Raw genomic sequence first — 9,962 nt, forward strand, 5'->3', positions numbered from 1 at the left:
GCAATGCCAATTTTGGTGTATATCAAGCTAGCGAAATAGCCGCGATCGGACAATGAGTGTGGCATGCAAATAATGCCGTAAATGATATGCATATCATAATTTTCAAGTTATCACCTGTCATATATGTTTGTCATACAGTCACGTTGCGCAATACCAATATTGGTGTATATCAAGCGAGCGAAACGGCCGCGAGGGCGTCATGCGCGTGGCATATAAATTATGTCGTGCATGACACGCGTGTCATGATTTTCATATTACCACCTCTAATTTACGTTCTTCATACAGTCGCATCGCGCAATACCAATTTTGGTGTATATCAAGCCCGCGAAACGTCCGCGAATGCACCATGAGCGTGGCATGTAAATCATGACATGCATGTCATGGTTTTCATGTTACCACCTGTTATTCATGTTCTTGATACAGTCACATCGCGCAATACCAATTTTGGTGTATATCAACCTAGAGAAACGGCCACGAGTGCCTCATGAGCGTGGCATGTAAATCATGTCGTGCATGACACGCGTGTCATGATTTTCATGTTACCACCTCTAATTAATGTTCGTCATACAGTCACACCACGCAATACCAATTTTGGTGTATATCAAACGACCGAAATGGCCGCGAGTGCACCATGAGTGGCATGTAAATCATACCATACATGACATGCATATCATGGTTTTTCATGTTACCACCTGTAACTAATGTTCATCCTACAGTCACATCACGCAATACCAGTTTTGGTGTATATCAAGCTAGCGAAACGGCCACGAATGCACTATGAGCGTGGCATGTAAATCATGACATACATAGCATGCATGTCATGGTTTTCATGTTACCACCTGTTATTCATGTTCTTCATACAGTCACATCGCGCAATACCAATTTTGGTGCATATCAATCTAGCGAAACGGCCACGAGTGCGCCATGTCCATGGCATGCAAATCATGTCGTACATGTGATGCATGTCATGATTTTCATGTTACCACCTTTCATTTACGTTCGTCATACAGTCGCGTCGCGCAATACCAATTTTGGTGTATATCAAGCTAGCGAAACGGCCGCGAATGTACCATGAGCATGGCATGTAAATCATGACATACATGACATCATGTCATGGTTTTCATGTTACCACCTTTTATTCATGTTCGTCATACAGTCGCGTCACGCAATACCAATTTTGGTGCATATCAACCTAGCGAAACGGCCGCGAGTGCGTCGTGAGCGTGGCATTTAAGTCATGACGTGCATGACACGTGTGTCATGATTTTCATGTTACCAAGTGTCACTTATGTTCGTCATGCCGAAATGTGTTGTCATACTAGTTTTCGTATATATCCATTCATTTAAACGGCCGCGAGCGCCCTGAGACCATGTCATGTAAATCATGCCGCACATGACATGCGCGTCATGATTTGCACGTTAGGACCTGTCATTGTGTTCGCCATGAACTCTTGTCACGTCATACCAGTTTTGGTATATGTGAAATTAACGGAATGGCCGCAAGAGCCCCAAGGCCGTGGAATGTAAATTATGCTGTTCATGACATGCATGTCATGATTTTCATGTTATGACCTGTCATTTATGTTTGTAATAAGGTCATGGTATTCCATACCAATTTTGGTATACATCCGATTAACGAAACGGCCAGGAGAGCACAAAGTCGTAGGCGGCTAGATAGATAGATAGATAGATAGATAGATAGATATATAGATAGATAGATAGATAGATAGATAGATAGATAGATAGATAGATAGATAGATAGATAGATAGATACGCTCAAACTCGCAGAAGTTTGCTAAGAAATGCTTCGCATTTAAAACGCCAAGCCAGCGCTATAAGCGCAGCGCAGTCGCAGCGAAAGCTAGAAGAGCGGCATTTCTAGAGCCCGTTGTAAACTCTCTTGTGGCTACTAATACAAATACACTAGCAACGTACCCACTACGCCACAAATCATAATCTTTGTGAAGTAGGCAAGCACCCACTACGACATTATTCGTCATTCTAAGCAGAAGCGAGGTACCATCTGTGAGGCATTATGTGCACTTTGTTGATGCGACGGTTCATGACGATTAAGAGTTATGGCTGAGCCCTTTGTAATGGGTTGGAAGATTTAAATGACCCACCAGTTACGCAATTCGCACTGTGTGACGCCCGGTCGTTATTTACCTCTCCCAGCACGCTTTATAACGTACGCTAACGTGGGAAAGAGATAGAGAGAGGGGAATTAACTTTATTGAGACCCTGATGAAATGGATCATGGGAGCCATATGGGCTTCCTTGGCAACCAGTAGAAATACACTTGCGCGGAACCTACCAGGTTATAAGTCATCATAATTATTGTGAAGTAGGAAAGCAGCCACTATGCCATTTTTCTTCATTCTGCAGAGAACCGTCGCACCCGTTAAACACCTGTAAGGCATTATGTGCACTTTGTTGATGCTGTGGCTGCTGACGTTGAAGAATTATTGCAGAGGCCTTTGTAATGGGTTGGAAGCATTCAACAACCAACTCGTTGCGCAATTGGCATTGTGTGACCCCTGGTTACAGAATGCGCGTTGTGTGACGGCTGGTTGTTATTTTACTCTTCTACCACATTAGATTACATATGTTAATGGTGTTCCTTCCCGACATGAAACCTGTGTAGGGTCTTTTCGAAAAGCAGTTTGAAGCACCTGCATGGCTCTAAAGTAGAATACTAAGCTTCCACGCAGAGGCCCCAGGTTCGAAACTCGTTCCATACTGGATAATATTTCTCATTTCGTTTTTTTTTTCTTATTTCGCACGATAGTGGTTACGGACACCGGCGGCGGCAGCGGCGGACAGCTACAGCGCCAAAAACGGCCCTTGTTGTGATCTCAAAGCAACTATCGCTGTAAAAGCATATGAACGAGATTGGTTTTTCTTTGAAGCGATATCTGTGTGGAGCACTCATTCACTATAAGTAGAGGAAATTTTCTAAGATTGTATATGCAAGCGTCTAAGCAGTAAACAAAAAGACTGTTTGCTTCCCCTGAAGGGAAGAAATTTTCTTAGAAGATAATCTGTTCTGTTCTGTTCTAACTGTTTTGCTGTGGAGAGGTTGAGGTCCATATTGCCTCGGCTACTCCATATCACGAAGTTATGCAGCGAAAAAGAATAATACTGAACGGTACCTAAACATGAACAATCCAAAAAAAACATTATAGCACACTGGAACCACTTCAAATATCATACCAATACACAGTTTGCTTGCAGCAGTTCACACTGTCATAAACTGGTCACCCGCACACCTTCCTTTTCTAATATCAGTATATGCACTAACACATTTCATATAAATCAATCCCTGGCTGTCTATCACAGGCGCTTATCCAGTCCCGTCTCCACTAAAAAACCTGTCAGGAAGATGTTCGCCTTTTTCTGAAGATGCAGGCTGGAAGTCCGTGCAGCAGCGGCAGTGAGTAACTTACGATGGGGCGTATCCACGCAACATGTAGGGCTAATAACGACTCTGTAGTACCGCCCCATTTTGCCCCGCAGAGATGCCGGAAGATTCGAATGGCCTGATTCACTTTTTGTTCAAGGGACTGGACATGAGGCGACCATGTTAGTCTCCGGTCTAAAATCACTCCCAAGAATTTACCATTTGAATAGGCTGGTTTTGCAGAATAATCTGGAAATCTCCAGGTATTTTCAATGTAAACGGTAGTATGGCTGTTTTAGCCAGACTCAGTGCCATACCTATTTTTCTTAGAAAAGAGTCTACATAATCCAATCCTTCTTGTCAAGTTTGTTGGACATCCAAAAACGATGGACCAGACGTCCATATACTTATATCATCAGCATATAGTGAACATCTGATGTTAGGTGGAAGATTATACGGGAGCTGCGCCATGACTGCATTGAAGAGAGTAGGGCTTAGCGCGCTGCCCTGTGGCACTCCTTGGTTGACGACGTGTTCTGACGTTGGGCCCTCCTGTGTAACTACAAAAATTTGCCGGTGCCTCAGAAAGTCAGCGATCCAACGCAGTATCTTGCCCTTGAATCCCTGCAGGGCCAGGCCTTCCAGAACGTGAACGTGACTCACTGTGTCGTATGCTCGTTGGACATCAAGGAATGCAGCGACAGTGATGTTTCCTTCTGTACGTTGGTTTTCCACATCTGTGACCAAGTCCAAAATGCAGTCCATTGTGCATCTACCTCTTCTGAAGCCGGCTATGCTTTCTGGTAGTAGTTTCTTCATGCCTTTCCACCATAAAATTCGTTCATTGATCATTTTCTCCATCACTTTCGAAATACAACTTGTCAAACTAACCGGCCTAAACGAATCCAACTGCATAGGGCTCTTCCCTGGCTTTAGCAACGGTACTACTTTCGATATCTTCCAACTTTCCGGAACCTTTTCTTCTTGCCAACTTTTATTGTAAATGTCCAACAGGTGTAATCTTCCTTTCTCGCACAAATTAGCCAGTGCAGCGTATGTAACTCCATCTGGTCCTGGTGAACTTGTTCGTTTTACAGAAGACAACACATATTGGAGCTCCTCTGGTGTGAAGCTGTCATCCAGATCTGATGAACTGACCGCAGAGAACTTCGTTACAACCGTCGAAGCTCATTCTGCTGAGGATTTATATTCGCTAGTTTGGACGGCCTCTCCATTTCTCAGTATAAGATCGCAAAATTCTTCGGCAATCACACGTTCGCTAACTCCTCGAGACAGCGCTAGAGCCTGTAGTGGTCTCGAGTGGACTACTGGCTGTCGGAGGGCGCGTACCATGTTCCACAGTTGAGGCGCCGAGGTAAATGGAGAAGATAATGCTTATTAAAGACGATAGTCTTTCTTGGGGAACTTAAACGCAGAAATTTTTGTCTGTCTTTCTGTCTTTCTGTTTGTCGGCACGTCCCTCGATTCAGCCACTCGGCCAAAGTTGAACCACTTGCCCAAGGGCCAGCCGTCTTGAACTGGTACGGCTGTTCATACTTGTGAACGTTGTCGATCAAAAAATAAATATCATGCATATCTGAGGTGCAACATCACTAGGTAAGTATTAGGTGGCGTGTTCCTTTAATAGAAAATGCATACATACGTAATTTTAAGGACCCTAGTTTCTTAAGCTGCGCTGAAAATGCATAAAAATGGAAGCTTGAGCGAGTTGTATGCGTTCATCTTTGTTGAAACAGCGCTCACTAGACGACGACGAAGTAAAAGAAGACACACGACAGGCGCTGCCTGTCGTGTGCCTTCTTTTACTTCGTCGTCGTCTAGTGAGCGCTGTTTCAACAAAGCTGAAAATGCGACTGCGCTGAAATTTGCCTTCCTCCGTGCCCTTCGCACGAGCTCATTGTTGTGTTTCGGTTTCGGTTCTGTATTGCACTGTACGAATGCCATGGGTTTGTGTTGAAAAACTTTAGTTTTGAGAAGGCCAAAAAGGTGAAAAAAAATTATTTAAAAAATGAAAAAGCAGCGTTGTGGGCGGCCTTCAGGCTGCCGGTTGTGGGCGCCGCTCTGGCGTTCCTCTTTTACCCAGGCGACGTGTAAATAAAAGAGTGTGTGGAGAGTACTCGTTGAGTGCGGACGTTTCTCTGCTTCAGCGCTTCGCGCCAAACCGCGTTTTCGGGCTGGCTGGCGTCCCCGCCAGTCGCGTTGGTCACCGCCGGTCTTCGCCTGCTGCTGCGCCGGGACTACCAGCACCCAACACAGCACTCATGTTTCCCGACGTATTGCCAGATGGCGTCCATATCTCACACAGCGCCTCTTCTATCGTCTTTACACGACATTTGCAGCGAAGCACGCAGATACGCGGCCAATTTTTCTTGTTTTCCCAAGCATTCTAGGTGCTCTTCCGATAGTTCGATCACCGCTCGTCTCGAACTTAGCCTTGTTTCCTTCTTTTTTCTTTTACTGCTTTGAAGGCACGCGTATGCTGTTGCTCTTTGGTTATTATTATTAATAGTAGTCTTGTTATTTTTAGGCGATTAGTGCAAGATAGCACTGTTCCTTCGATCAAACCTACTATAGCTTCCTCATTTATTGCGCCATGGAGAAGCACATGCCATTGACCTGTCGTCCAACCCGAGCGCCTTTGTCGCTGTGATCGCCTTCGAGCTAAAGTATTCTGAATGAGAATAATCAAATCGCGATCATTTCTGGACGTCGCGTGGAGGAGATTTTTATTTTTGGAGATGATGTTCCTGAGGCATGGATATGATTGCCAGGAGTACTCCACATCTGCATTACTGCTTTCTATTGGGCGCACAATTATGCATTAGGTGGAAACGTGCTTAGCGATGGGAATCGCGGAATTGCTTACTTAGTGTGCTGACTGTGCGGGTTTTCTTAGGAAAGGATACTAAGCTAAGCTGCAACTGTTTAGTACTTGAATCAACCTTTAATGTTCTATTGCGTGCTTCACGAATGAATTGCAAACTATGTAGTCAACACTCACATATTTAGATTCCAGTGTGTATTTCCGTCTTTCTGTAAGAAAATCAAGTTCAAAAATTATGAATGTTATTTCTGCAAATATGTTTGCTTGGAACATAAGTGTAATGGCTGTTGGCACTTAGGGAAAACTCGGAGTGCATTTGAACAACGATGTGGCGAATGCTGGTGTCGGGGGGGGGGGGGGCAGCAGCAGCTAGCGAATGCGCAGACGCTCGACAAGCGGAGTCTTGTCTTGGACCACGTCGGCTGCTAAGGCGACGTGCACGTCGCTTTTTCTAGAAGCGTGCTACTGTGAGTGGCAGTGCGCGAATTTCATCCTTACTGCGGCTACTTAGCGGACATTCTGTACTAAAGGCTGTGCGGCGCCAAGCTTTGATCCTTCATTGGCAAATGCGAGGTGCTACAACAGTAGCACAGCCAGAAAAGATTTTAAATGCGAAGGCATTTCTTAGTCGGGCTATGTGAGGCGTCCGGCGTTGTCCGCGCGCCGGCAGGTGTTATCTCTCCGCTCTCACTCCCTCTTCCAAGCAACAGCTGCGGGCGCGCGCGCTTATTCTCGCCCCTAGTAACCGGAGAATGTGGTGCGAGAGAATGTAGGAGAGAGTAGGTGCAGTTCTTCGCCACTCCTCTCGCCGTTTGCTCTCTCTCCTCCCTGCGCCCCACTCTCCCCTCCGCTCGCGCCTCACTCTCGACCATTCGCTGGCTGGGCGCCTCTCAAGAACATCCGGAAATGTGTGCTCGAGACGCCTCTGTGAAACGCCAACGGCGACCGCAAGGCTGAGATTATGGCCGTCAGGTACAATGGCAACACAAACAGGTGCTGATGAATGTGTAAATAAATGGTTACGGTACAGATCCTCGTCTCGTCATTAATTTACGCCATTAAAATCACTACGCCATGTACTCTCGGCGCAAGAAATGCATTCGCATTTCCTCACGATTCCCTTCGGGGAGGTGGGGGCATTTTTTGGGGGGACGGGGTGGGGGTCGGGGTTCAACCATGCTTGATATATGTTCATGCATGCGAATGCATGTGTGCGTGTATATATACACATGCGTAATCGAAAATTTTCGATTAGGGATGGGGGGAGTGTTCAACCTTCCCCCCCCCCCTCCCCGAACGTGTTTACACGGTAATGAGCGCGTGCACGTATATTTCATCACTGTGTCTGCAACCGTATTGGATCAAACCCGACCATACTCAACTCGGGTAAATCAATTTATCCCTTGTATGAAACTATTTTCGAACACGAGATTTCTTTAACGTCAGTGCATAGGAAAATTTACGGCTACGTCGAACAAAGATAGCTAAAAAACTTGATATATGGAACATTGCGCTGTGCGATACACCCCCAAAAGCTAGCTTTTCGTCACGGAAGTGTATTTCACACATGTATTTGGGAGAGTGAGTGATGTGAGTAGGAGGGCGAGACGTAAAGCTAGTAGAAACTACCAATTGTTTGTTTTCTCCCATCATTCCTCGTCGTTGCGGCCTTCGTTCGGCCTCGCCGTTCGCTCCTTCGCATCCTTTCTTAGTGCGATGGCTGCCACAAAACAAAACCACCTGGCTATTCTCAACTAAGCTGGCGACAACTAACATAGTCAAACGTAGTGAAAATAAGTCTGACTTCGCCGCTGCGTACAGCATCCCAAGAACCACGCTGAGTTTTATATAAAAGAACAACGTCAACATTAGCGACAATGTGGCCGAGGCTTCCGGCGCCCGACTTGTACGCACTGATGCGTCTGAAGATGTTGAGTCGTTTACATTGATACCATATTATCTCACCCACAACAAGCCCCTGCATATATCCTACAAACCGCGCACAAATAAACACTAAATAAAAAAGGACTGCCGGCGTGTTACCGTAAGACACCTTTCTTGCTTTATTGCGCCTGGTCTGCAATTCGAGTGCCGTGCACTCGAATTGCAGACCAATATTCACATCGAAACTATGGGGGTCTTTCAAAATTTCTATATTGATTTATACAATATTTTCAACTGATTTCCCATTTTTACCGAGTTCGATATGTCCGGGCTTGACTGTACGCGGTGACGACAAAGAGACACCAAAATGAGCGCACAATTTGATGGTTCTCGAGCACTGCCTCGGAAAGTAGCCTGCTTTCCGAGAAAGCGGTCAGTGTGTGTCGCCGCAGCAGACCACACGGTTGAACACTATACCTTCGAATATCTGAGCCAGGACGAGCTGCCACCGGCGCGCGACAGCAGCGCTCGTCGTTCGCAATGCTACGCGCTCCGAATTTTCAGCCAGGTTTTATACAGCCGTTACTCCATGAGCCAGTGTTAATGTGTCTGAATGATACGGTGAACTAATATTTTCTTGGAACTAGTCTGTCATGTCGAGCTTAAACTTGTTTGAAGGTCGACAAACGAAATTGTATTTAAAAAGAAGTCGTGTTTCAAAGTTGACCGCAGCCGCCGCAGTGGAGCAGCAATAAGTGTTCTCGGATGTTGAACTGAAAAACGAGGGCTCTACCCCAGCCGTAGCGATCGCATGTAGATGAATACAAAGTCCTAGAGCCAGTGTGCTGCGCGATGTCAGTGAACTTAAATGGACTCCGGGACGTCAAAATAATGCTGAATCCTCCACTGCGGTGCGCCTTATAATAATATAGTGGTTCTGACACGTAAAACCTGTGAAGTTATAGAACTTCCCTTATCAAAACTTAATATCTAAAGCGTCCAAGAGCCCCTTTTGTAACGAAGCTGAATGTGCACTTTCACATCTAGACGATGGTGCACAGAAAGGGTTCCTGAGCAAGCCATATATTCTTGGCCAAACTATGTACATACAAGCCGCTGGGCCACGCTGTAACTAACCTGGCGATTGTACGTTTGCATGAATCAGGAAGCAAAAACGCGGGTTAAAATAAGCCATCGCTGCCACTCGGAAGGAGCCCGCGACTACCCGACAACGCAGCGGAAGCTATTAGGAAATGTAGCAGTGGCGCCACCTCGCGGCATCCGTGTGAAAGGCTGGCGCCAGAGCCTAATCGGTCGCGCTACTAGAATACTTCTAGTTCGCTATAGTTGTGGGTTAGGATCCCAACAACGGAACGAGTGATTTTAGATGCGAAAGCATCTTATGCTCGCGGCAGTGTCCGTTCCGCGGCGTCCGCACCCATACTAAGCACGTGCTAACTCTCCCCGCTCTGCTTGCGTGAGCGCGAGGAGGTGGGGTGGAGGAAGTGGCGTGAGCGCTGCCTCAGTTTCGTTTCTCCTCTCCCGTTTCTCTCTCTCCGCCACAGCTGTGCGCTCCAATATAATGCGGCGCGCGCTTGCGTCTGTTGCACTGTCCTTCGCAACGGTGTTATGGACGCTCGCGAAGCTGAACGTAAATCGCAACGCCGGCAAGCGAATCTCGAAGCTGCCAGGCTGCGAAAGCGCGCGTTCGCTGTGCTTCCGTCATTCTCTCTCTGTGCAACGGTGTCCGAAACGCCATGAACAACGTCAACGTCGGCGCTAGTTGCAGCGGCAGCGCCACCGCCGCGCAGCAGAGGAACGCTCGGGAAGGCG

The sequence above is a fragment of the Rhipicephalus sanguineus genome, chromosome 6 (assembly GCF_013339695.2).
Source record: "Rhipicephalus sanguineus isolate Rsan-2018 chromosome 6, BIME_Rsan_1.4, whole genome shotgun sequence".
Classification (NCBI taxonomy): Eukaryota; Metazoa; Arthropoda; class Arachnida; order Ixodida; family Ixodidae; genus Rhipicephalus; species Rhipicephalus sanguineus.